We start from the raw sequence: 23,849 nt of genomic DNA on the forward strand, positions 1-23,849 counted from the left end.
TAATACCTTAACTGGTGATATAGGAAGGTGCATCCATAAGAACGGCTCATTTTGCCATAAACCACTGTAGGAACAGTTTTGTAGGTAATAATCATGCTTGCCATGGCTGATCATAATTTATAAAATGTATATGCTGTTTTTGTATAGCATGTTTTACCTAGGAGAATACCTGTCTGGCAGGTTCTGAGAGCTGTCTACTGGAATTTGGATCACTGTTCCCTTCAAGGATTTCACTTAGAGGCTTGAGGTCTCCTGTAGGATACCTTAAATAAGGTCTCAGACATTGGATGTTTCCCAACAACTTTTGGAAATCATTTAGTCTTTAAACCATCCTTTCTAATTTCTAATTTTTGAGGCTTAATTTATCTAGAGTATAACATATGACGTAAATACTGGAAAGGTGGGTGTTTCTGCACTTTCTCTGGAGCAATAACTAGCCCTGGATGGCTTAGCCTCTGTTGTAGTAGTCCATATGTTTCAAGTAAAATTTCTTCATCTCTATGGGCAAGCAGGATATCATCCACATAATGAATAATATAAACCTGCAGAAACTGATCTCTCAACCTTTGTATAGTCTGAGCTACAAACTTCTGTCACAAGGTGGCACTGTTTACCAAACCTTGAGGTAAAATGTTCCATTGATGTCTCTTCATTGGTTCTTTAAAATTAACTGAGTGAACACTGAAAGCAAACCTTTGTCAATCTTGTGTTGCCAAAGGGATGGTATAAAAACAATCTTTTAAGTCTCAAATAATTTTATGAGCGTCTTTCGGTATAGCTGTAGGAGAAGGAAGCCCTGGTTGTAATGCTCCCATTGACCACATGCTCACATCAACTCCCTTTAAGTCCTGAATTAATCATCACATCCCTAATTTCTTTTTAATAACAAAAATTGGAGAATCCATGGTAAATTAGATGGTGTAATGTGACCATTATCCAGCTGTTCCACTGTTCCTGCATTAACTGCTAGGCAGCTTGTAATTTTTCTTCTGTTAGGGGCCAATGATTTACTCATATAGGCTCCTCAGTTTTTCTTTTTTCTTTTTTACAAACTATTGGGTCTTCATGGAGTGCAGGTTTTTCAGTGACTCTCCTAAAAATACCTTAATCTTGCCCTGAGAGGTCTTTTGCCCAGTATGATACGACCAATTCTTCCCTTGTCTTTCTTGCCTAGACTTTGATTAGGTAATAATCTTTGCTGAAACATTTGATTAGTAACAACTGTGCTGGGAGAATATAAATATACCCCATTTCTATTCGTAATATCTCAGCCCCATAAATTAATGGATAAAAGAAATAATATACAGCCGAAAAGATCCTTCATGGCCTTCTCCAGGAAAGCTCATTACTACTTTTGTTCAAAATTTTGTTCAAAATTTTGAGTCTGACCAATACCCTATAGCTGTGTAATAGTCTCTGTCTTGGGCCATTTAGAAAGCCACTATCTATCAGTAATAACCAAAATGTCTGCACCATTATCTAGAAGACCAGACAATTTTTTTTCCATTTATAAACATGATGAGTTCTGGCCTTTGAGTACCTATGGGTTGTAGCAAATAGGCATCAGATGAACCAAATTTGGCCTTTCCTCTCTTATCTCTCTTAATTTGACTTTTGGTTTACATAGCAGAAACTAAAATTAATTGTGCAAGCCTCTGATCTGTCTTTACCACAGAAACTCCATTAGGTGAGTGAGTTATAACCATGATTTCTCCCTCAAAATCAGTGTCAGTAACTCCAGGGGCAACAATAATTCTTTGCTTCGTGGTGCCACTTCTCCCTAATAATAGTCCTATAGTGCCCTCCAGTAAGTGATGGAGGAAGGGAGGCCACTTGTTGGTTCCAGGTCACCTAGCTAGCTTATACACAAAATAATCACTCAGAAACTGTATTAATTAAATCACTGTTTGACCCATTAGCTCTAGCTTATTATTGTCTAACTCTTATATTAATTTAACCCATTTCTATTAATCTGTGTATTGCCACATGGCTGTGGCTTACCAGCTAAAGTTCCAACCAGTGTCTTTCTCTGGTGGCCTCATGATGTCTCTCTGACTCCTCCCTTCTTTCTCCCAGCATACAGCCTAGCTTTCCCTTCCTGATTCTGTTCTTCCCTGCCATAGGTTCAAAGCAGTTCTTTATTCATTAACCAATTAAAGTAATGCATAGAAAGAAGGACCTCCCACACATTTTCTATTTAAACAAAAAGGAACGCTTTAACTTTAACATAGTAAAATTACATATAACAAAAGAGTTATCAAGCAGCAATTACAGTTATAATATTTATATCTACTTTATCTTTTATCATAACTAAGGAAAACTATAACTATAAATTCTCTAACACCATCAAAGACTGCAGAAGGAAATAATATTACCTATATAAACTGGAAGTGCATTGTAAGCAACTTCCAAAACTCTAGAATCAACAGAGACATCTTGCTACCTGGATAGTCACCCAAAATTGTTTTTTTTTTTTTTGCCATCAGGTCTTTCATCTTCAGCCTATAGGCCCATAGTATCCAGCAGACTTTTCCAAGAAGCAGGAAATTTCAAAGACAGTTCCATGCATGTTGGCAGTATGTCTGTCACTTTCTTCTGCATCCTTCAGAATGCCTGGCAGACTCTTTGATGAAGCAGAAACCCCAAAGGATCATCTTACCCTTCAGTCATTTCTCTGTGGGTTCTGCATGTCCAGTTTGTTAAGCAGCCAGACAAGTTTTTTTGTCCAAATGGCTAACCAACTCCACAAGGAGTCTCTTTGATACCATCTTCCTCTTGAAGTAGATTGGTGCTTCCAGGAGCAGATGTGTCTCATTGTCATGAAAGTCCTAAATTTTTAATACACTTTAAATGCCATATTCTGTAGTCTTTGAAAGGTTTGCAGAATGCCTATCTATATGAAATACATCTCTGTGGTCTAGAAAATCTAACTAACATGTCTACAAACATTTATAAACAATATTTTGGAATGTGGGCATAGTTTCGCCAAACCTCTTCCTGCTGTTTTGGGACAAAGTATTTTCTTTATGGGAATGTTCACAGCAACCTTTTGTGGGGGTCTTGTTCTATCAAACTATATTGGTTTGAAAGCAATCCACAGGTTCTCATCTTCTGTGGAAACTGAAGAAGAATGTCTTTTCCAAAGTAACATATCCTTAGATTCAAATTTTGGAACCAACTTTTATTTCGGTTTAACTTAGCAGTCCATACAATGAAATGTCTCTCTGTACTTCACAGTCAAAAATTCAAAGAAGACAAAAATAATATACTTAATCCAGACTCTCTGTGTATATTTCATCTTTATGTGGTTTGATTTTACTGTATTATCTTTTAATATTTATTTTATTATCTTTAATCCTTTAATCTATGATTGTCTGTTTTCTCTGTTTAAAGACTTTACCCCCTTTTTAAACCACTAACTTCGTTTCCAACTCTCTATACTCCCTTTCTTCTCTTTTTTGAGCCTATGTACATTTATTCAACACTGTGACCCATTCTGAGGTCTTTTTTGTCTGAATATGCCCTACTGTGTACCTGTAATTCTTTACTGTCCAGGAGCACTTCTTAAAATGCTAAGTGCTTCTTAAAAACTTAAGCTGCACTGTTAATAGGATATATATGGTAATTTCTGCTTGCCCTGTCCAGTCCAGCATGGTGGAGCCACTTGTGTCTCTAAGTTGTACATACCACCCAACTTCCAGTCACACAGACAGTCCATATTGCCACTAAGCAAGCCACAGCATGCTGCTCACAAACCCCATCCAAATGTTTGGTCTCCAAAAAGTGTCAGAGTTCATGCTAGCAGCATGTCCCATGGTCAGGAAGCTGCCATTTTAAAACCATGTGGCTGCAGCCCCAGAATCAGTAAGACATCTCGTAAAGGAACTGCAGCATGTTGTCTCAAGCAAAGTCCACATGGGAAAAAATGTGGCTAAACTTTGTTTCTTAGTGTCTAAAATTTCTTTTCAAGCCCTCTCAGATTTTATGTGGAATTAGATAGCCACTTTGGCACCAATTTATTGGAGGAGGGGAGGATGCTTGTTGGTTCATGGTCACCTGGCTAGCTTAGACCCAAAATGATCACACAAAAACTGTATTAATTAAGTCACTGTTTGGTCCGTTAGCTCTAGTTTCTTATTGGCTAACTCTTATATTAATTTTACCCATTTCTATTAATTTGTGTATCATCACATGGCTGTAGTTTACCAGCTAAAGTTTCAGCATGTCTGACTCTGGTGGCATCTCCATGATGTCTCTCTGACTCTGCCCTTCTTTCTCCCAGCATATAGCCTAGCTTTCCCCACCTAGTTCTGTTATTCCCTGTCATAGGTGCAAAGCAGTTCTTTATTCATTAACCAATAAAAGCAATGCATAGACAGAAGGACCTCCCATACCAGGTAAGGGCCCATAAACCCAGTGGGGAGAGCTTGCATCTTTATTTTGGGAGTCAGAACTGTGTATACAGAAGAGCTGAGGTGGAGCCCTGTACTGCTTGAGGTTGCTCTGCAAAGGTCCTAAATGAATTTCCTTATGGGAGAACAGGTTACTGGATTGTCCCAAAATTTTGTCTCAGGTTCTGAAGCTGGCCCTTGCATCCATTCTCCAAAAAGGGATTCCCTAGGTCATCTATTTTTGACCTGCACTCACATGTCCAATGTTTTCCTCTCCTTGCATCTCCTACATAATCCCTTCCTGTCCCCAGGTTTACTTTCCTATCAGGACATTGCCTGATCTGATGCCCCATAAGATTGCACACAAAGCAGCTTCCAGGAGATCTTTCTCCAGCAGCTCTATGATGTCTCTCTGATCCTTCCCTTCTTTCTCTCCGCATACAGCCTACCTTTTTCCTCCTAGTTCTGTTCTGAAAGCATTTCACAGGAAATAGGAACTTGCTGAGCTCTGTTTCTCTCAGCTGTGGCCTGACATTGTTCTCCAAACTTGTTTTTCCACAATAAATAGTCTCTTCTTGACAGGCAAGCTTTTGATAACTGCTTCCAAACCCCTCAGGCCAGAGCTTCTAGACCATAATTTCCAATAGCATCTGAGTAAAAGGATCCATTTTGCCATACTGAGCACAAGCAATTTTTAATTCTTGAGTAACTTAATAAAATGGGCGTATGTACTCTGAGCAGATTTCCTCAAGCATATATTTGTTCTATTACAGGAAATAGTTGAAATCCTTGTATTTCTTCCTCTCTGACAGCAACCTCTCTGATACAGACTTATAAGGAAGACTCATAACTAATGTTAAAATTATGCTTTGCCTTTGGCGTTCTTTATACTATAGACAGATCTAAATCAGATATTATGGTAGCAAGAAAGTTATTCTTCTGGTAAGAGTCCTGGATCCCCAGAGTTTCCAGGTTCCATGATAGTGAGGTTATCAACTTTTTCAAGCCTTTTAGCTCCTTCCAAATCTTATCATCACATTCCTGTCTCTCAGCATTGCCAATAGACCAGCCCACTTGGGTGTGGTCTCTTATACTATAAAATGCAGCTCTAAAGCCTGCATGATCTCTCTGCTAGATGCTGGATTTTGTTCCTTTCCCCCATTTGTGCAGAGGACTGTAATCTGTGAACCTACCCCTAAATAAATAACCATTTAGTATGCTCAATTCTGAGTGAAAGTGGGATTACTTTTTAGTGTCCATCTTCAAGTAGCACGTTCTCAGTAGCTGTGGTCTACCTTCCAGGACCACTGACCCTAATTGAAACCAAATTGTGTGGGATTGTCTTATTGCTTGAAGCTCATGTTTTCACATTTTCCTAACAAATAGTGGATGCAATCCCTAAGATACTACTGCTTGCTTAATTTACTTTAGATCACCCATAGCTATAGGTTACCATTTACATTATTTCAATCCTTTTGGGTATTTACTACTGGATGGTTTGCCAGAGGAGATTAAGGGGTAAGTAGCTGAAATCCTTGTTAAGTTGTCTTTGACTCTAACACTTACTGATGATAATAATTCTGTCCTTGTACCTCCTCTCCCTGCTCATCAGTTTTGATAATTTCCTCAATCATTTCAACTCTTTTTACACTGTCTTTTGTAAAGCCTGAATCTCTTGGTCTGTAAATATTTCTAATGATTTCATCTACTGACATAACCTCTGATTCTCATTCTGCACATACAATTCCAGGGTAAGAAATTTTTCCATTAATAATAACTTATCATACTCGGATATGATTTGGATGACGTTCAGAGTGCCTTCTTGGAGAGATACTCTATCTATTAACTTATCATGACTTTTAAAGAGATTTTGATTGCCAGATCCAACAGTATGAGTTATTTCAGATAATGTCACAGCATATTCTGACATGGATTCAATTTTGTCTGTAAAATTAATGTTATCATTTTCAATGGTATTAATTTTTCATCTAGCTTTGATTTTTGATGCTGTAATTCCTGTTAGCTAGCTGTTCATTATTAGTTAGTAAAGACTGTGTCATTTCTAAAAGTGTCTCACTCTTGGCTCTGTTATCAAACTATTTTTAAGGATATAAAACAAAGCTAATTTCCAATATCAAATAAATGGATGCATCAGAAAAACCATATAAGCTTTGCAGAATACCATCCATAGTATAAGCAAAAAAGTTATTAAATTTTTGGATAGTGATATTTTCTGCAATTATATAAATTTCAAATTTATTTATTTATTTATTAATCAAATGAACTTACCTCTATTATGAGGTTTCAGTAAATTGTTGGAGGTGTAATAAATTTTATTGACCAGTAGATGTCATGGTTGTGGGTGCATGGCAGAGAGACACAATCTGTGGCAGCATGAATAGTCCCACTTGGTTTCATGTTGGCACCTACTTAAATACTGACAAATATGCCTGAAGCTTAAGAGCAATTAAAACAATTTCATACACACAGAGAGATTATACACACAGAATATCAAGGAACCCAGAGCTCATAATCCAGGAACAGAAACCGGAAACTGGGAACACAAACTGGAAACTGCACAAAATGCCGCACAGCAGGGAAAGCAGTGGGTGGGGAGCATGCACCATCCTGGGAAATTGTCAAGTTGCCCTGCAGTGGGCCCATCAAAGGGGTAGCTCCGTTGCAGCAGGGTTTTGACAAAAAACTGGTTAGTAAGTGAAATCAAGACAGGAGGGCAGGGGTGAGAGATCTTTGGAAACAGAACACATATGAGAAATGTAGATGAAAATAATAAACATAGTCTCACACTAGCTCAGGGTTTTTTACTTAGGGATAGACTCACAGATCAACAGTTCTCTTCACAGGGGGAGAAAGGAACCAACACAGGCAGCAGAGAGAGAGAGAGAGAGAGAGAGAGAGAGAGAGAGAGAGAGAGAGAGAGAGACTGCACAAGTTTTATGTTTGCATTTATATTACAAGAGACAACGCCCAGGAGGGCTGGTATTTTAAAGGGTATTAAAGGTGAAGGAGTGACCACAAAAAAGTAGTTTATTTCACTTTAGAGCTCATAAATCCTTCTCGGAGGGAAGGCAGGACAGGGATTGAGCAGAACACTGCTTATTGGCTTGCTCCTCATGGCTTGTTGAATTTGCTTTCTTATACAACTCAGGACCATGTACACAGAGTTGGTACCACCAAGGGTGAGCTAGGCCCTCTCTTATCAATCAGTCTCATAGGGCATTTTCTCAGTTGAGATGTCCTCTTTCCAAACGCCTCTAGCTTGTGTCAAATTGACATGATGTAGCTTAGATGGCCACTGCATTTCCCAGGTTTTCACCACGTCTAGGTGTGAAGTCAGCAGTCAGGTGGATGAAAATGCCACCCTAAGTCTGGATAATGTTCAATATGGCCTCAGATGTCTTGCTTCTGTCACCACCACCCCAAATCTGGTCTCTAGCAAATTTTCCCTGGGCTTCCAGCAGATGCCCTTCCTGCTGAGAGAAATTTCTGTGACTGAGGGCAGCTGGGCTGGCAGTACTGCCTGTGGCTACCGCCTTCAACTGAAACTCGTTGTCCCCACTGCAGGTGTCCTGTATACACGCCATTTCCCTTCCACACATGACTCTGCCATGTCTTAGCCAGAGATGGAGGGGGCAGACAGATACTAGCACTGGGGGTATCACAAAATGAAATCTAGCAGAAGAGAAGCTACTTACTGTCTCCATCTGCTCCCTCCCTTGGCCCAGTCTGCCTGTTGCAAGGACAACAGGAAGGCACCTGATGGATTTCCTTACAGTCTTAGTCAGTGATGAGACACCATGACCATGGCAACTCCCATAAAGAAAAGCATAAATATGGGGGATTGTTTATAGTCTCTGAGGTTTTTTGGCAGGGAATCTGGCTACATGCAGGCAGACACGGTGGAGAAGCAGCTGAGGAAGTAACTGAGAGTTCTACAAACAAGGAGAGAGAGAGAGAGAGAGAGAGAGAGAGAGAGAGAGAGAGAGAGAGAGAGAGACCGGTACTAGCTTGAGCTTTTGAAACCCCAAAGCCTACCTCCTGTGACACACTTCCTTCAGAAAGGCCATATTTCTTATTCGTTTTCAAGTAGTGCTCTTTCCTAATGGCAAATCATTCAATTATATGAGCCTATGGGGGCCATTATTCTTTAAAACACCACACTTAGCATGTCCCACTTCACTGCTTAGTATGGTAATATCATGCAAGTTGGAGACATTGGTGACATGAAGTCCCTGATCCTGAGTAGGGTAAAGCGCATGTAATCTGAGTAGCCCTAATGGTACCATGTGATTCATGCTGCTGCAGGGCCAGGAACAAACATGCCCCAAGGACAAAGTTACTAACCGAGTCAGGACCAACAAGGTAGAGTGTGTTGTGGGGTTGTGGTGAATGGCTAGGAGTTTTCTAGTAATATGGGGAAGGAAATGGTGGGGAAGCTAGGGGACAAATGATGCCAGGGTACTTGTTATGATGGATGGTGACCATCACTGGCAACAGAGACTGAACTGTGGTGGAAGAGAAATGAGGTTGGGGAACAATTTGAGAGCTCTTATGTGCATGCATTTCTGGCTAGTGTAGTCATGGTTTCTATGTAAGGGCTTGATTTCATTAGGATGGTGCTAATATGGGAGTCAATGAGGAAATCTTCCCAGGGATGCTGCTGAGAGCCTTCTAGTCATGGGGAGACCTCTCAGTTGCTTTAAAAAGAGAGACATTTAGGAGGAAATGGCCAGAGTTTGTGGAAGATGAGGACGACTCAAGGCTTTGGCCCCAGTTGTCTTGTAGATGATGGTCCTGCATCTTTAGAAAGGTCAGTCTGGAGGTTGGCTTGACATGGGTCAAAGGTTCCACATGGATGCAGATCCACTGTGTGAGGTTCCAGGCTCCAGAGAGAAGCCATCAGTAGAAGACATGTGTCTTGTGTGAGAGGGTTGAGCACACTTTGCTATCCATGATGCAACCTGAGAGGATGGCCCTATATTTTACCACCTGAGCCAATGTGTTAACTAGGATCAGAGTCTATCAAAAGAAGTGAGTTGGAATTTGTCCTTGTCTTTTTGGTTTTCTATTGAAATAACCAAATGCGACAGAGTAAGTAACATAGAAGGTATGAGAGTACATCCATCTCATAGCATGATGACAAGCAGTCTAAGGACTGCATCTGCTGAGGGAGTAGGTTGGCGATAGGGTATGACTTTGTAGAGTTCCAAGGCAGTGCTGGGCATTATGTGGTGTGGAGAGATATAAAGGTAAGAAAAGCTGGATATTATAACAGACTTGACCTTGCTATAATGTTGCACATAGGAGGGTGGCCCCTTTGCTTGTCCCAGTCGCCTGACTAGTTTACACCCGAAATAACCACACAGAAATTGTATTAATTAAATCAATGCCTGGCCCATTATCTCTAGCCTCTTATTGGCTAACTCTCCCATCTTGATTTAACCCATTTCCATTAATCTGTATATCACCATGAGGTTGTGGCTTACTGGGAAGATTTCAGCATGTCTGATTCTGGAGGCTCCATAGTGGTTCTCTGACTCTGCTTTCTTCTCTCAGTATTCAGTTCTGTTTTCCCCGCCTACCTAAGTTCTGCCCTATCAGGCCAAGCAGTGTCTTTATTGATTAACCAATGAAAGCATAAAGCAGCACAAAGACAGAAGGGCCTCCTACACCACTATAATCCTTAATCCCTGCACTCACTCCTTGTTTTTGAGATGGGGGTCTCCTGTGTCCCAGGCTGGCATTGAGCTTTCTCTGCCGCTGAAGATGACCTTGAACATGAAGATCCTCCAGCCTGCACCTCCGAAGTGCTAGGACCACATGAGTGCTCACCGCCCTTTACAGTGTGTAGGGGATGGAACCCAGGGCTTTGCATGTGCTAGACCAGCACTCTGTGAACTGAGCTACTCCCCCATGACTCAGTTAACAGACTGCTCCATCCAGGACATAACCCTTTCCAGCTTATCCTGCTCAAAAGCAGACCTGTCCTATTGACTCACATCTCACTATCCATTTGCCATAAGTCATAAGAACATAGGCCTTGTGGGTTTACTACCATGGGAAGAGTATGGGTGATTGTGGGACAAGCAGGGCAATTTCATACAGTTGTTCAGGGCATCTTCATAAGGGAATTGAAACTGAAAGTAGAACAGCACAGTGTTTTGATGATACAGTGTTGCAGGGAGGGGGCCCCCGCTTGTTCATCCCAGCCACCTGACTAGCTTAGCCCTGAAATAACCACACAAAAACTGTATTAATTAAATCACTACTTGGCCCATTAGCTCTAGTTTCTTATTGTTTAATTCTTACATTTTAATTATCCCATTTCTATTAATCTGTATATCACCACATAACAGTGGCTTACCAGGTAAAATTTCTATCATCTATCTCAGGTGGATCTATGGAATCTCTCTGACTATGCCTTCTTCCTCCCAGTTCTGTCTTCTCTGCTACCTAAGTACTTCCCTATCAGGTCAAGGCATTTTCTTTATTCATTAACCAATGCAAGCAATACACAGATGGGACTCCCATATCAATATAGTGTGTGGATCTGTTGACTTCCTTCTGTGGAATGGGCTATGATTCTTGTCCAGGGGTCAGTTATGCATTTTCCTTCATGTACAGGGCCAGGAAGCAAAGAGTGTGATCAAACATACCCCACAGAAAAGGGATAGATCCTTGATTGGATTACATTTTGTAATTCTGAGAGCAAAGTTAAAATCCTATAATGGCTAGAAAGGAGCGGTGCAGTTTCTATATGAGGACATAATCTGACCACATATTGGAATCAGTATATAAATTAGAAAGTTTGTGTCTAAGCCTCTCCAAACAGCAATGACTGCTATTAATTCCACCCTCTGTGTGGAGGATTCTTTTGTAGGAAAGGACTCCTTGTGACCATCAATACTTCAAACAGCTTGTCTTGAGGCTCAACCATCAGTAAAGACAAGTGCTGCTGGGGGAGGCATTGGGGTGAATCTAATTCTGAGTGGAAAAGGGACAAAGTACTGTTTTATAAAATGCAACATGGGATGATTAGATAAATAGTAAGAATAGGTGACTGTATGTCCTACTGGGAAACTTGACATTCTTCAGACTCATAAGGCAAAGCATTATGTTAATCAACTGTATAAGGAATAATTATATCATAAACATCTTATACAAACAATTCTTTACTCCTTTGTCTTCCTTTACTCAGTAGAAAGACAACCAAAGAGGTATAAACAGTGGCAACTTCTTTATGTCACAGGTAGATATGATCATTCTAGAGGTCCCTGTTACCACAGACATGCTGTAGGATTATATTCAGTGGCAAGCAAAACAAGACCCCATGGGCTTGTAGAATCCACACAGAGATGGGTAGATGGACTTTCTCTGTGTCCTGCAAGTCATCTCTGTCCTATAAACTGGCTCCCAAATAACCACACTGAGACTTATGCTCTGTCAAAAGCTTAAGCTTGTTGCTAACTAGTTGTTATAATTTAAATTAACCCACATTTTAATCTACATTTTATCACATGGTAGTACATTTTTCAGCACAACATGTTCATCTTTTGCTTCTTCTCTGTCTGCTGGTGACTCCTTGTGACTCTGCCCTTATTCTTCCAGACTCTCCCTCCTAACTACTGGTCTAACTATTGGCCATTTAGCTTTTTATTAAACCAATCAGATGGCTCCTTGTCAAAAATATATCTTCATAGTGTACAAAAGATTATTTCATTACATTTTTCTCTTTTGTCTAATTAAAAAAAAGGTTTTAACTTTAACATAGTAAACTATATATAAAAACAGTTATTATCAAGTAAGAATCAGTTACAATATCTAGTTCTCTTGTATTTGGCAAAATTATAATAAAAATTCTCTATTATCTATATCTTTGTGAATAAATATTTTATACCTAATTTATCTTATTTTGTAACTATAAAAACTTTAAGTCAAATTATTTAATCTTTAAGTCCATCAAAGATCCCAGAAGGGTATGATATTGCCAAGCAACAGGGACATCTGATTGTCTGAAGAGTCATCTAAATTTCCTCTGTAATGTTGGGGCAATCATACCTGGCCTAGAGTCCTAGTATATCTGACAAATATTTCTGAGGAGCAGAGGATTTTGAATGACTCTTCTACTTTGTCTTGGCAAGTTTTGCAGTCACTTTTTTCGCGTTCTGCTCTCTTAGCTTTGACAATTTGGACAATTGTTAACAATTGAGGCAAGGGCAGTTTCTTTGCCCAGTGTCTAGCTTTTTCCACAAAGAAAACAAATTCCATATGGAGTTTTTTTTTTTTATGTTCATAACCTTTTGTGAAGTAGGTTGGGGTTGCCAGGATTAGACATGTCTCACTGTCAATAAAATCCTTATGTTATAACATTTTAAATGCACATTCTGTAGGTATTTGAAGTGTTTGAATATTACCTAGCCATCTAAAATATATCTCTGCATGATCTTGAAAAAATATCTAACATGACTATAAATTTAGTTATTAGAGATGACTATTGACCTGTATTTCTTAATTATGTATCATATTTTTAAATGAGCTCCTTAAGCACAACACCCCAAATGAGTTAAAACAGATATACAGTCTAACAAAAATAACTTTAAATTTGTATCAATATACTAAAATCCATACAAATGTAAACTATTTTGTGATTATATCTGTTTTTTGAATTGGAGTCAATAATCTACCATTTATCTCCTCATATATATATATATATATATATATATTACTCTTTAGAAAGAGATCTTTGAATTTTACTCATTTGTTTAGCTTTTTCTGACAATAAGCAATAATTATTGTAAACACACACTACCCCCAATGATGATAAATATCCATAACTCATCTTTTTGGAAAGTAGACATTGTTTTCACTAGACTACTTCTTGTTGTATGGGGGTTTTGGCATCTTTTGGGGAAACCTTGAGAAAATTAGGATATTGGTTAAGTCTTGGCTGGAGTAGTTAGTCTGTGAAGCTGGACCACCTCAGCCAGCCAGCCTTGAAGTAGTTCTGGATGCACAACCCTGAAGAAACTGCAACTGAGATGCTGGATTGCCTGGGTCATCCATTTTTATTGGTGTGTGATTCCCTTTCTCTGAAAAATACATTAACTTTTAAATATAACGTGCAGATCTTCATGAATACAAGTATAGAATGTTTGTTGAACACAAGCCAGCAAAAGATGATTTCTTCTTTTATGTTTCAGCAGGTAAAATGTATTACATGTCTTGTCGTTTTTCTTATGTTTATTTCTTTATATCTGTAGTCATGATTTTCAGGAAGTCTTCCTCAATCAAGCTTCATCTTCTTCAACCCTGAACAAATCCATACCTTTGATTTTCTGTGGAAATGAAAGCATAACTTCTTCCCCAAAACAATACATCTTTTGGCTTTCATTTTGAAGTCAAGACCTTTTAAAATATATAGTTTGGTTTAATCTAGCAGCTTCTATAATCCAATGTCTCTTAGCAGCTCATTTATCAACAATCTAAAAATTTAAAGTCAACACAATCACATATAGGATCCAGATTTCTATGTATTTTGCATCTCTCTTTGCTTTTCTTTATTATTTTACTTCTCTCTTTAAAGACTTCATTATTTTTTAACTTTTTTTTTATTACTGTCTATACCTTTTCTCTTTTCCCTCCAAAGCCTACGTACATTTTAAAACACACCATAACCTGTTTAGAGGTTTCTTTCTTGTGGATCTGTCTTTATTTCAGACCTGTGATGTTTTCTGCCTGCATGAATGATACAAACTGCTGTACAGAGGTCATGGTGTGTTGGTGGCTGGCTCCTCCCCACTCAGTTCTTTGGGAGCCGACTCTCATGGAATAGATACTGGGAAAGCCACACTTACTGCCCCAGCTCTGGGAAGATTTTGGGTCCATGCTGCTACCAAGTAGCACACTTCCTGTTGTGTCTATTTAGGGTTATGATCACCATGAAGGATATCAAATAAGGGTTTTAACTCAGCTTGTGGAGCTAGGTTGCCTGAAATTTGATATGGGAGTAACAGCAACTGAGCTGCGCAGTGCTCTGAATGAATCTGAACTGTTTTTGTGGTAGGTTGTACAATAATTTTAATTTCTCCAGCAAAATCAGGGTCAATCACTCCTGGAACAACATTTATCCCCTGCACTGAGGTGACACTCTGGCCCAATATGAAGCCCAATGTCCCTTCAGGAGGGGACCATAGACTCCCATAGAAAGACAAATGACAGAAGAGTCTGAAGTTAATATTGTTGTGGAGGTGGAACGGAGATCTAGTCCTGCACTGCCGGGAGTTGCCTGTTGCAGCCTTTGGATACTTGCCTGTTGATAAAGGGGTTGGTTGTCTGATATTGTTGGATTACTCTCACTGTTTGAAGGGACTAGGATGGGCCCCTCACCCAGTTTCCCTGGCCAAACAAGGCCATGAATTAACCAAGGGTGTAGCATCATCAAATAAGGGAATACCATCCTTATGATAAGGAGACTGACAATCCCTTTGTCAATGGCATTGTTTTTGGCAGCAAGGGCATAGTGTAAAGGGCATTTTGAGTTTAAATGTGGGCATTGGAGTTTATAGTTTCCCTTTTCAAAGGGGGGGCATAATTTACTGCTTTGTCCAATTTGGTCATATGAATAGCATTTGTTTCGCATACCTCCCTGTTTATTTTCCCTTTTCTTGTTAAGCTCAAATCTAAGTAACTGTCTGCCCTTGTAGTTTGGCAGCTATATCCACAGCTTCAAGACAGGAGGGAGTAACCTCAGCATATGCCTTAATAAAATCAGAAACGTCCCCAGATTTTTTTGTTGTTCTCATTAGAGATTGACAAGTAGGCATAGCATTTTCAAAAGCCAACTATTGTAAGATGATATCTCTTGCTTCAGAGTTCTTATTTCCCCCCACAACTGTTAATATGGCAATAAACTCTGCAAGTTTCCCCTGGTCTCTATTGTACATTCACATATTCTTTGGTGTCTGCGTCTGTCATGGGCAAGCATTTCCGTATGTCCAAAGATGTTGCTGAGATTCTTTTGCTAGTTTTAACTGGGAAAACACCCTGAGCCATTCTCCCATGCCCATAAGCATGTCGTATGTTAACTCTTTCTTTCCTCTCTTTCCCCCAGTTGTTTTAGACAATTCTTTATGAATCAAGTCCCCATATACAAGCTTCCATAGTAAAACGGTGCCTCCAGCTAAACAAGCTTCAGTCACTTGAAAGCAATCATACTGAGTCATCCATTGAGTCTAGACCTAAGAGAGTGAGGGTGTATGAGGAGGAGGCTCATAGGCAGATGTAGCCTGTTTTATCTCCTTGAGTTAAAAAGCCTTCCCAGCAGAGTGATTGTGATTAGGAGAGTGACTTCTCGGGAAGAACCATCTTCCAGGCCTCATAGAACCTCACGGAAAGTCTCTGGATCCCTCAGCCAGAGGCTGCCCCTACCCAGGTTCTTGACTCAGGAGCCGTGGATATCTTACTGGCAATGGCTTGAGGCTCTCTGAAAATAGTGAGAGACAGACAAGCTACAGTTCCTCTGTGTCCCTGACCAAGCCAGGTCAGCAGTGGCAGAAGACATTGGTCTGTTCCTGTCAGGCTACCCACACTGTGGAAGAAGGCACCCCTTTCTCCACCCCCAGCTGCCATCCACAGACACCAGGCAACATCACTCCTCATCTCATTGACTGGTCCTGTGGTGATATTTTGTTTGTGCTTTAACAAATAAAGTTTGCCTCAAGATCAGAGTCAGAGCTAGCCACGCTAGTTCACCATAGAAGCCAAGCAGTGGTGGCACACACCTTCACTCCCAGCACACAGGAGAAGAGGCAGACAGATCTCTGCCAGGCAGTGGTGGCACACACCTTCACTCCCAATACATGGGAGAGGGGGCAGAACTCTGTGAGTTCAAGGCCACACTGGGCTGTATGAGGTTGAATCTGTGTAAAAGAGACACGGAGCCCGGCAGTGGTGGCTCACACATTTAATTCCAGCCTTATGAAGATGGAGATGGGAAGGGATATGATTGGGTGGAGAGAGGAATATAGGGCTGGAGGGGACAGGAGCTCAGGATTCAGTCTGAGATTTCAAGACATGGCTTTCAGTCTGAGGACTTAGCCTTTTCGGTATGAAAATTTTGTAGAGGTAAGAACTTTGCTTCTCTGATCTTTCAGGTTTCACAGCCTAATGTCTGACTCTGGGTTTTTATTTAATAAGACTAATTAGGATTTCATTGCATGGTTCAGCATGTATTGCTTGTTCCTCTGCCACATGCCAGGCTGGGTCCTTTTCTCCCGGAGAAGTAGCTCTCAACTGTAGACAAATTTTCTTTCCATGGGACATTTTCTGGTCCAGAGATAGATATTACTGGTCTGTGTGTGTGTGTGTGTGTGTGTGTGTGTGTGTGTGTGTGTGTCCCTGCAACATAGGCTTCACTCTTAAAGGAGATCTCCAGTCCTGTCAACCCCAAGCTTGAGGTAATCTCAGCAAAGTGCAATCTAACGTAATATCATAATCAAACCCACCATTTTGTAAGCTAAGCAAACACAGAAACAAAGAAATGAAACATTCTTGCCTCTGATCACATCCCTCAATTGCCTGAGGTCCATAAACTGTTCAAAACCAAGCTGACCTTGGCTGAGAAACTATGAGATAGGTGGGGTGATGGGGAAGCTCAGCCAGTCACATCTGGCTAGGATGTTGCCGCCTGGAGCCCAGGTAGATAAACGGGGGTAGATAGGTGCGCATGCTCTTTGCTCGGTGCTGACCCATTTGGACTTGGACTTTCTATTCCGGTAGCCCATCTAATATCAAGCACTTGGATTCAGATGCACCCGCCACCTACTGGCAGGTAATGGTTATTGCACCTACTCCTGCTAATTGAACCACAGGTAAGATTTAAAAAGGGCAATATGTCAGACAATATAATCATTCAAGGTTTCCATAGCCTTTTAACTTACACCATGGGTAAGGTTTTACAAGATGCTCATGATATCCCTCTTACATGGCTATTTCTAGGATTCACCTTTTTTCTTGTATTCTGTAGTTTTTTCATAATTTGGTTGACGACGTCCCCTCTCCCAGCAGTTTATCCTCAGGTTTAGGGACATCATTCAGGGATTGGTTATAATTGGTATATGGTTGAGGGATGGGGGAGGAATTTTATAGGCTCAGGGGTGTTCTTTAAAAAAAACAGAGGGATAATTGGTGATGGAATAATAGATTGGTATTTGTGAGTTATTTTTTTAGACAATTATATTGGTATCAATTCTTGTATATTGATACAAAGTTAAATTATATTGAATATTGTATGTGTGTATGCTTGTACCTCTGTTTGAAACATTTTTTATGTATTGATATAGATATATATATATTGTATTGATACATATATTTACTATATTGCATTGTACATTTCTACCCCTGATTAACATACTTATATATTGTTTATGTATTGATACATTTCTACCTCTGATTAAGATAGTTATATATTGTTTATGTAATGATATACATTTTTTACATTTGGAGGTCATTGTTCTCCTTTATTGAATAGTTGTTTATTCTCTTAGTCTTTAAGTTAGATAGGTATTAAAAATTGTAGATCAATAGTCATCTATGTCTGTCATATTTATAGTTAGGCTAACCAGGTTCTTTAGATACATAGAGATTATATTCAGTATAGATAGTATAATCTTCAACCTCTTCAAAGAGCTGTAGAAAATGGCATTTAAGCTAATTTAGAGTTCTGTGGTAGTGAGACACAATTGCTCCTGGCAACACCGATCTATTTTCAAGAGATTGTTGAGCACCAAAGACACTCCACTTAGAGCTTGTCTTCTTCTTGGCAGAACTGGCCTTTGGGCAAAGAAAAGCCCATATCTTGACCACTGACAGAGATATAAAGTATCCGGAAATGGATTAGCAGAACTGTCAAATCTTGCCAAGATAGGGTAAGACAGTTTTGAAATATTTCTTGCTTTTAAAAATAATCTGTCAGTTACGTTAAGCATTAGCCAAAGTTGGTTGCCTCAGCATTGCAAATGAGACTTTGAGTGATTGCCCAGGTAGTCAGTTGTCTCTGTCATTTGTTGCACATTTTGGAAGTTTCTCGATTGTACTTCCTGCTTACTCAAGTAATATTACTTCCCTTCTCAAATATTTGATGGAGGTGAAGATTAGATAATTGTAGCTACCTTCCTCATGATTTAGCTAAACTTAATTTCAATATATTATTTAGACTCCTTGAAATAGAATGCTTAGTAAAACTTTTGTTATGTGTTGTTTATTGCTTGTAATTTTATATTTGGTATCTGTTCCTATTGTATATAGTTGTATTGGGTTTGGTTCGATCTTGTTTAGACAAAAGGGGGAGATGATGGGGAAGCTCAGACAATCACATCTGGCTAGGGTGTGGCCGCCTGGAGTCCAGGTAGTTAAATGGGGGTAGATAGGTGCTTGCTCTCACTGCGCAGTGCTCACCTGACCAGTTTGGACTTCGGACCTTCTACTACCGTAGCGTGAGTTTCCCCATTTTTCGATTATTAAATTATATCTGTTGTTTATATCTGTTGCTTTGAGCTGATCTGGTTATTTAACGTACTGATCGAATACGCCAGGCACCTACAGTGGGGAGAGGGACTGCTCTGAGGTCAGGGAGGGTCAGGATGGAGAGGTCAGGTATGGAGGGTAGTGGACACAGTCTTGCACGCTGGCTGCAGTGGGCTCTGTACAATTCCTGGCTGCAGGAGGCTCTGTACAACCTGGTTCTGCTTATGCTTTAGGGCCTGGTTACCCCAGGAAGCTGAGCTTCTGCTTGTAGCCCTGCCCAGAATAGCATGGGTGTTTAATAACTGTGGGTGATGGTAGTGCTTCACTCAACTCCTTCCCTCTCTCGCAGAGACTGCAGTCCCGACATCCCACAGGCCCCCGCTCTCATATCTGAAAGGATTTCATGTCATTCTGGCCCTGAACTCCAGTTGTCCTAAAATTTTGTTCCAGGTCCCTAGCCCAGGAGCGTGTTTGTCTTTGTGTAAAAACAATGGCATGCTAACTGTAGGCAGACAAGGTCTTGCATTGTCCGAGACCACCAAGCACAGGATTTTAAGGGAAAAAAAGTGAGACCCACTTGCTAGGGATGGGAGCTGTGCACTGGGCATCTTCAGAGCTTCCCAAAGATTTTCACTGTGTGATTCAGGTTAAGTACTGAGTTATAGCAGTGTTCAATTGACAAAAATGCTGTGCAGTTTTGTACACAAGAGCACATAAATAAATAGACACTTTTCAGTCCAGAGAAGGGTTTGGTGTCTTCTGCCATCCCAGCTAGCCTCTTTCCCTCTGTTCTATCAACACATTTATATTCTGTTTCCACTTGGCCTGTGCAGGGGGCATTACCCAGCACCAGCCTCTTAACTTTTCTGTGCTTCAATTTCTGCATCTGCAAAATGGGAAAAATGAATCGTACCTTCATCATTGTCCCAGGGCTTAGGACACAGGCGCATTTCCCCTTGAGGTTCTTTAACCTTGCAGGAAGGTTTCCTGTGAGAATCATCTCCCTCCCTCCCTCCCTTCCTCCCTCCCTCCCTCCCTCCCTCCCTCCCTTTCTCCTCCTTTCTTGCCTCCCTCCCCTCCTCTCTCCCTCCCTCTCTCTTTCAGGCTCGCTCCCCCCCCCCCCCAGCTCGGCCTCATTGAGGGAGCATCATGGTCTTTGAAGGCCTCTGGGGTCTGTGAACTCAGGACCCCAAACTTGGCTTGCACTGGAGTGATTTCTAAGTTAACTTCGAGACTGTCCCCTGGGAAGGCCAGAACGCAGAGCCAGCAGCGTCTTTGCAGAGGATCTGCGCAATTGCTGGTGCCAGGGAAGATGCTCTGGCCAGCGCACTCTGGAGGCGGGACCTTCGCAGACAGTTAGGCTGCTTGTCAGCAGAGCAGCTAGCAGGTCTGTGGTCCTGGGGCCCAGGCACTGATCTGAGCTGTGGACCCTGAGAGTCAAGTGCGCCTCCTCCCTCCACTGCGCACCTATCACGGTCCCTGAGCGCATTGCCCTGCGCTCCGCCCACCTGCAAATGCCTGCCCAGTCAGCGACCGCCCTGGCCTGGACAGCGTCTGTGGGCCCCCTGAGCCAGGGCATTACCTGCCTCAGCTCCAGCAGGGACAAAGGTAAGGAACTGTCTGGACTCCAGGGCGAGGGGACAGCAGGGCAGGCTGGCATCCATGTGTTCCTTCTTCCTGTAAAACTAAGGCAGAGATGTCACGGAGCTTGTCTGAGCCTGGGCTCACTGACAGAGTCTTGTATATACATCACACTGAGGGAAGTTGTGTTTCTGGGTGGGTAACAGCACACACACATACACGAGGGCTACACATAATATGGACACAGCATTTGATGAACTCCTTTGCCTCCTCATCCCGTTTCAGTTCACAGGTTTCTAATTTTACGGGACAGAGTCAGCTTTCAAACTGAAACTAACAGAAGATAGCTGCTATAGATTTCTTTTTCACTTTTCTACTTGTTCAACCAACTTAAAAATCATTTTTTTTCCTATGTGTATGTAGCATCGCCTCCTGTGTTTGTTTCTCCTTCATTTACTATTTCTGCCCTGGGTCAAAGGGATGGGGGAATAAATAGGTTTTAATGAGGTGGGGTCTGGGGAAGGGTCTTGCTCTAGTCAATGCTGGGGTGCCCACTGGTTGCTCTTGTCCATTTTCTGAATGTAGGGAATTCTTAGTTACATGGCTGAGGTCTATACACACTTAATGTCCATTCTTTTCTTTCTTTTCCATCCTTCCTTCCTTCTTTCCTTCCTTCCTTCCATCCATTCTTCCTTCCTTCTTTCCTTCCTTCCCCACTCCCTCCCCCCTCCCTCCCTCCCCTCCTGTTCCTGCTCCTTCTCCTTCTTCTTTGTTACAGGGTTTCTCTTGTAGCCCTGACTGTCCTGAAACTTATTCATATACCAAGTTGGCATCAAACTCACAGAGATCTGCCTGCCAATGCCTCCTAAGTGCTGGGATTAAAAGCATGCTCTGCCATTACTGCTGCCACCACCACCCAGCTCGCCCATTCTGTATAATGAAGTTTTTCAGTTAAATTATTGCTTTGGGAAAAGAATATAGCTGAGTGGTAGAGAAATTCCTGGCATGTGGGAGGCTCCAGCTCAATCATAAGAACTGAAAATAACTACAACAAAAAACCTATCTGCTTACTTGCCTGTCAATCACCCATCCAGTCTTGTATATGCTCCATCTATCTGCCTTGTCTTTTTAAGTTTTTGTTCTCTTAAAAAGAAGCTTGAGTTATATGCAAATTTGCCTTCAAAGAGTATTTTTTTTTTTTAAGGAGTGACTGTGCACGGGTCTATTTAGGAAAATTAAAGCGAAAGTCTAATTCTGAGGAAGAAGCTCAGGGCGAGGCTGTTGGCATCAAGTCTGGGAAGAGATCTTGGGGAGCAGATCTTTTTCCCTCCTCCCCACCCCCAGCTTGACCCACACAGTTCTTCCTTTATGAATGTTCCTCTCACCAGATGTTCCTTCTTTTGTGGGTTGTGGGCAGGTGCTCTGAATAAACAATGGGCTTCACTGAGACTGGACTTTATGACATGAGGGCAGGTGTTCTGACATGCTGGGGAGTCTCCTTTCAGCTGGGCTCTCCCCCTTCTGTTCCCACTTGCTGGTTACAGGAAGTGGACAGGAAAGGTTAAGTCAGTGCAGAGAGGGACTCCCAGAGACGGTCTCTGCTCTCCGGGATGTGGCCTTGGCCTTGCACTCTGAGCTCAGGAACTTGCCATCTGTCCTGTTTGCCCATTTAACTGGGCATCAGATTCTATTTCTCCTGGGTTTTCTGTTCCTGAGAGCCACTCCTCGTTCCTGTGGTCTTGAATAGCTGCCTGGTATCTTCTGTCCCCAGTAAGTGAGTTGAACGAACAGGATGTGATCCTTCCTTGAACCTGACAGAGCGAGAGTGTCCTTTTCCTGACTCTAAGTATCAGCTATCAGGAGCTCACTGCATTGTCATTTGCCCCACCCTGGGTTGGGTGAGCTGTGTGTGTGTGTGTGTGTGTGTGTGTGTGTGTGTGTGTGTGTCTGTGGTGTATATATAGGGGCTGGGGTGGGGTTAAAGGGGAGGAGGGTGGGGATGGGAGTTGAGGAGTGGCCTCCAGTACCCAGCTGGCTTTTCTCCTGAACCTTATTGCTTGTCTCTGCTCACCTCCCTGCCATCAGGGAAGCACACGACTGGCAAGGGATCTTTCTACTTTTCCTGATCTCAGGCTTGGGGACTGCGCTCTCATCAGACTGTGAGGCTGGCCTCCCGTGGGTTTGGACAACACTTTCCTTTGCTTCTGGTAAGAGGGAATTATCTGAGCAAATATCTGAAGCTGTAGAGTGAAAGGGTGGGTAAGATGGATGATAGAGGTTTTGGTAAAGTTACATAATCTCAGTTTAAAACCAGTACCATGAGATTGAGTGTCCCCAGACTGAACTTTGAAATAACTGATGACCAGCTGTCCTGCTAGTTCTATGGCATGAATAGGTTAAAGCCTGGACTCTGGAAGCCACAGTCCTTGGCAGCTAGTTATTAAGTTACATAGCATTTCCAACACCCAACTAAGGAAGAGTGGGGTGGTGATGTTCCAGACCAGATTCATGTGGTCTAGATGCCACGTTGACATACCAGATGAACCCAGGCTCCTTATAATCTCAATATAGAGATAAAAACACACCATCCAATGCTGAGAAAGATCTGAGCTTGTCACAGCCCTTATAACTCAGCCTGAATGAGTGATCATTCAGAGAGCACACTTGCTCTGGGAGTGGAGCAGAGTCCTTTGTAATATAAGCTGACTGTGATTGTCATTGGCCATCTAGTCAAATTTTCAGCTGACTCTCTGAACTGGTTAGCCATCTGTATTCTGTACTGAGTAGGGAAAGGACCTGCAGACCCAGTTATGATAAGATAAAAGCAGAGCTTTTGACAAAATTATATAAAGCAAGGACATAGCTGCTTCAAGGTATGGCTGAGGGGATGGTTCTTATTGTAGGCATGAGGGCCTACAGTGAGAGGCACTTGGAAGAGTCCAGAGCAGGGACAGGAAGTAGTAGACTGAACTGAGCTTTGAGAGAAGAGGGAGTGGGGCGAGCAGAGCAAAAGAGAAAGAGAAGAGAAGGGAAGGGAAGGGAAGGGAAGGGAAGGGAAGGGAAGGGAAGGGAAGGGAAGGGAAGGGAAGGGAAGGGAAGGGAAGAGAAGAGAAGAGAAGAGAAGAGAAGAGAAGAGAAGAGAAGAGAAGAGAAGAGAAGAGAAGAAGAGAAGAAAAGAGAGAGAGGAGAACAAAAAGAAGAGGTCAAGAGGGTGCATGGATGAAATGGCAGGGTTATAGGGGAAGGAGAAGCTGGGGAAGGGAATCCCCTGAGCAGGAGAGTTTAGGGAGCAGGGTTAGAAGAGCTGAGAGGAGCCACAGGAACTGAGTATGC

General features: G+C 41.6%; 2 protein-coding genes across 6 annotated transcripts in view; one reads left to right on the forward strand and one right to left on the reverse strand.

Moving 5' to 3' along the window:
• LOC125392825 (beta-1,3-galactosyltransferase 5) overlaps window positions 1–23,849 on the reverse strand; it is a 580,132-nt gene that overhangs the window by 113,015 nt on the left and 443,268 nt on the right. The gene's annotated exons all lie outside the window — the stretch shown is intronic.
• Window positions 20,395–23,849, forward strand: part of LOC148122889 (beta-1,3-galactosyltransferase 5-like) — a 61,385-nt gene continuing 57,930 nt past the window's right edge. For 3 of the 5 annotated variants that reach the window (XM_087898724.1, XM_087898723.1, XM_087898725.1), the window contains exon 1: window positions 22,530–22,723. The gene's annotated coding sequence lies outside the window, so the exon portion shown is untranslated. Of the gene's footprint in view, window positions 20,544–22,529; window positions 22,724–23,849 lie in introns of those variants that run through there. The other 2 variants (XM_087898721.1, XM_087898719.1) reach the window with 2 other exon arrangements.

The sequence above is a fragment of the Myodes glareolus genome, chromosome 2 (genome assembly GCF_982192425.1).
Source record: "Myodes glareolus chromosome 2, mMyoGla1.1, whole genome shotgun sequence".
In the NCBI taxonomy this organism is placed as follows: domain Eukaryota; kingdom Metazoa; phylum Chordata; class Mammalia; order Rodentia; family Cricetidae; genus Myodes; species Myodes glareolus.